The sequence below is a fragment of the Coenobita brevimanus genome, chromosome 23 (genome assembly GCF_032717465.1).
Source record: "Coenobita brevimanus isolate Jiangsu-jjx chromosome 23, ASM3271746v2, whole genome shotgun sequence".
NCBI classification, from domain to species: Eukaryota; Metazoa; Arthropoda; class Malacostraca; order Decapoda; family Coenobitidae; genus Coenobita; species Coenobita brevimanus.
In genome coordinates, this window is record NC_136976.1 from 19,701,279 (window position 1) to 19,706,142 (window position 4,864).

Below are 4,864 nucleotides of genomic sequence, written 5' to 3' on the forward strand. Positions count from 1 at the left end.
CACACCCGGGCCCCAGGCACTGTTCAGACACGGGTTTTGCAGACGGCTGCCGGCCACCAAAGAGCCGCCAGGCCTCATGGCACCCACTGGGCCTCACGCCTGCCATGATAAGGTGAGGCTGGCAGAGCAACACAAAAAATATCGAGGAAAAATACACGTGCATGGAGGGATTTTACCAACGAACAGAAATATATAAATATTTGTTTTTGTAGGACAAGACTGTAAGCATACAGAAGCTGACAATATCAAAGAAATTTAAAAAAAAATCAAGATCTGTTGTTTCTGATTTCCAGGACACACTGCGATGGAAATTTTACAAAGGAAAAACAGAACGAGGAGGAATGAGGAAGAATGAGTAGAATAGTTGCACATGTGAAAGACTGAGACTACCAGTTAACTTCTGCATTTCATTTGCAGAAAAGAGTGGTGAGTGTGTAGCCACATCAGTGATACATGAGCCTGTAACTGGGGTGACTGGAAGTGGACAGCTCAGAAGAAAAGTGACGATAATAGTAGCGACGACAGAGAGAGAGAGAGAGAGAGAGAGAGAGAGGGGGCAGGAAGAGGCAGTTGCATGGGCGCGATAGGGAGAGTGTAGGTGTGAAAGAAACTGGAAGAAGATAGTGGGAAAACATGCAGTAGCGATACAGGGGGATAGGATGAAGGAAAAAATAAAGATGCAATTGAAGAGATGCAGAATAGAATCGAGAAGAAGCTGGGAAAGAGACTAAAAATGCACGAGAAGGAAAAATAATAATATGAAGGAAGATGGTGGCATAAAGCTTGAAAGTGCAAAACAGGCTAGGTAACTAATGGGAGAGACGGGGAGAGTGAATAAAAATGAAATATATCCGAGGAGAATGAGATAAAGGGGAGAGAATGCATGAGTGAGGCTGGAAGAGTGATGGAACTGAGAGAAGGCAGTTCATTTGTTACTTTCTTCTTCCTCGTTTGTCTCCCTCAGAAACCCACTCCTTTACGCTGGACAGGTGCATGCATCTAAATTAGTACACAGTAAACAACAGCGTTAAACCACAATTCCTTACTATAATGGGTTCAAGCAGTTTCAACATAAAATATTGAGCAGGTCTACATGGAAAGTGAGAAATAACCATACTTCATTCACTTTAACTTGACCTAAAATTACCATCTCTCCATCTTGAACACTGAGCTGTAGCATGAGGATAGACTTAAAATATGATGCTAGTCACGAAGAAGTTCTACGAAATTTATGTAAGGCCGGAGTATTGTCTCATTCTGCCATCGAGCTACAAAGAATAAGCTGCAAAAGGAAGAAATCTCCGTCACATTAAGGTGAAAGAAAGAATATTTATGAGAATGAGGTGACAGGAAAGACAGAAGATCGAGATAAAAATGAAGGGGGAATGTACAGTATGTGACGGGTTGTAATGTACGATTTTGGACATGGATACCCATCCATTTTATTACGATGAAGAAAGTAACGAACGATAATCTCTGAAAACTAACGATGCGATCCTAGAAGCTAAACAAACTTTTTAGAACATCATATTACAGTTTTTCCCCTGTGGCGGGGGGGGGACAACCTGGCCGCACTATGGGGTGGTACTACTACTCTGCGGCCAGGTTGTGTTAGGAAGAATACTGCCACCGTATTCCCTGCGTGTCGTAAAAGGCGACTAAAAGGGGCGGGGTGAGGGGACTAGGGACCCCCTCCTCTGTTTTTTAGTTCCCAAAAAGAGACAGGCCAGAGAAAGGGATGGGGGATGGAGTTATCCCCGTACCCTGAAGATTGGGTCTATGAATGTGCGTGGATGTAGTACGATTGAGGCTAAAAGGGAGGAGATTGGGAGAATGTTTGTGAGAAGAAAGTTGGATGTGTTAGCCCTGAGTGAAACGAAGATGAAAGGGAAGAGAGAATCTATGTTTGGAAGTGTGAATGGAAGATTGTCAGGTGTTGATAGAGGAAAGGCAAGAGAAGGTGTGGCCTTGTTAGTGAGTCCGGAAGTACGGAAATGTGTGATTGAATGGAGGGAGGTGTCATCGAGACTGATGTGGGTGAAAGCGAAATTTGAACGTGAGTTGTGGGTGTTTGTGAGTGCATATGGGCCTGGTAGTGAAAGGGATGAACAAGAGAGGGAGTCTTTCTGGAATGATGTTGATGAGTGTCTGCAGAGTTTTGGAGCGAATGTGAATGTGGTAATGATGGGAGATCTGAATGCTAGAGTGGGAAATGTAGCAGTTGAAGGCGTAGTTGGTATGCATGGTGTGCCTGGAAGAAATGAAAATGGGGAACGAATGGTAGCGATGTGTGTTGAGCGAGAGATGGTGATTGGGAATACGCTGTGTGAGAAGAAAGATATTTATAAGTATACATGGGTGAGACAGGAGGGTGGAAGGGTTGTTGATAGAGCTTTGATGGACTATGTGGTTGTGTCTAGGAATGTAATAGGAATATTGTTGGATGTGAGAGTTCTGAGAGGGGAGGGTGGAGGTATGTCTGACCACTACCTGGTGGAGGGAAAGTTAAGAGTAGGTAAGAGATGGGTGAGAGCTAGGAGGGTTAGGTGTGGCAGGGAGGTTTTGAAAGTGAGTTGGATAAAAGAGGGAAAAAGATAGAGTATCAGGAGAAATTGAAAGATGAGTGGAACACAGTGAAAGATCGGGAAAATGGCAGCGTGGAGGAGGAATGGCAGTTGTTTAAGAGTGCTGTGGTGGGGCATGCAGAAAAGGTGTGTGGTGTGAGACGTGTGGGTGGTGGTGTAAGAAAAGGAAGTGAATGGTGGTGCGAGAAAGTAAGTATGGCTGTGGCTGAGAAGAGACGTGCATATGAAGTGTGGCTGCAGAGGAAGGATGAGATGTCATATGAAAGGTATAAGGAAAAGAGGAATAGAGCGAGAAGGGCTGTGCGTGATGCTAAAGTGGCAGCAGATGAGAGGTGGGGTAGGCGGCTGACAGAGAATTTTCAACAGAATAAGAAATTGTTTTGGAAGGAGGTGAAAAGGGTGCGAAATGGAGAGTCTGGGAAGGAAGAACGAGTAAAAGCAGAGGATGGAAGGATGTTAATTGAGATGGATGCAGTAAGGAAGAGATGGGCAGAGTATTTTGAAAGATTGTTAAATGTAGAGGAGGAAAGGGTGGCTGAGATTGTGGCGGATGGAAGGGTGCAAGGAATAAATGTGTTGGGAGAGTTGAATAATTCTTTGATCACGAAGGAGGAAGTGGAGAAGGCAGTAAAGGAGATGAAAACAGGGAAAGCGGCAGGTATGGATGGGTGTGCTGTGGAATGCCTGAAGAGTGGTGGAGTGACTATTGTTGACTGGTTAGTAAGATTGTTGAATGTGTGCTTTGAGAAAGGTAAGGTGCCAATTGACTGGGCAAGTGCTTGTGTGGTCCCGTTGTATAAAGGCAAGGGTGATAAGTATGAATGTACTAGCTTTAGGGGTATAAGTCTGTTGAGTGTTGTAGGTAAGGTGTATGGTAGAGTGTCAATTATGAGAGTGAGAGAGGGTAGAGAGGGAGTGATTGGTGATGAGCAGTGTGGTTTTAGGAGAGGGAGGGGATGCGTTGATCAGGTGTTTGCTGTGAGACAAGTGTGTGAAAAGTATTTAGTGAAAGGCAAGGATGTGTTTTGGGCATTTATGGATTTAGATAAAGCGTATGATAGAATTGATAGGAAGGCTTTGTGGACTGTTTTAAGATTGTATGGACTTGATGGTAGGTTACTAAAAGGGGTGAAAAGTTTTTATGTAAATAGTAGAGCGTGTGTAAGAGTGGGAAATGCTGTGAGTGATTGGTTTCCCGTGAGAGTGGGGCTGCGACAGGGATGTGTGATGTCGCCTTGGTTGTTTAATATTTACATGGATGGTGTTGTAAGGGAGGTGAATGCAAGAGTTTTAGGTGGAGGTCTGAGTCTGGCGAATGTTGATGGTGGAGAGACGAATCTGAAGCAGCTGCTGTTTGCAGATGATACTGCACTGGTGACTGATTCAGAGGAGAGATTGAGACAGTTGGTGGAGGAGTTTGGAAGGGTGTGTGAAAGGAGGAAATTGAAAGTTAATGAGAATAAGAGTAAAGTGATGAAGTGTACGAGGTTGATAGATGGTAGGGGGATAAATATAGTTTTGAATGGTGAGTTGCTTGAGGAGGTAGATTGTTTTAAATATCTAGGGTCACATGTTGCTGTGGATGGAAGAATAGATGCAGAAGTGAAGTTTAGAATAAATGAAGTAGGAAAGGTGCTGGGAGGAATGGAAAAAGTGTTTAAATGTCGTTCGCTTAGAATGCATGTAAAGAGAAGGCTGTATAAGGGTGTTGTGGTACCGACTGCGTTATATGGGGCTGAAACATGGAATATGGGTGTAGCAGAGAGGAAAAGTTCGAAAGTAATGGAGATGAAGTGTCTGAAGAGTATGTGTGGAGTGACGCATATGGATCGGGTGCGAAATGATGAAGTGCGAAGGAGAACTGGAGTTGTTTGGGAGATGGCTGGTAGAATTGAGCAGAGGGTGTTGCGATGGTTTGGGCATATGGAGAGAATGGATAATGAGCGATTGGTGAAAAAGATAACTAGATCTGATGTGAGAGGTGTAAGGCTGAGAGGAAGACCACGAATAGGATGGATGGACAGTGTGAAGAGAGCGCTGGATGCGAGAGGGATGTCTGTTGAGCAAGGAAGAGTGGCTGTGCGTGACAGAAATAAATGGAGAGAAATTGTGAATGAATAAGTGATGACGCAGCCCTGAGGGGATATTCTCCTGCATTGGGTCTGATCAACTAGTCAGGTCAGGTGCGGGTAAGGGGATGGGTCTGTTATGATGTGGCAGGGGTAAACCAGTTCTGCTGTCGGGCCCTGCTGCGGATGTCACTGATTGCATTGCGCAGT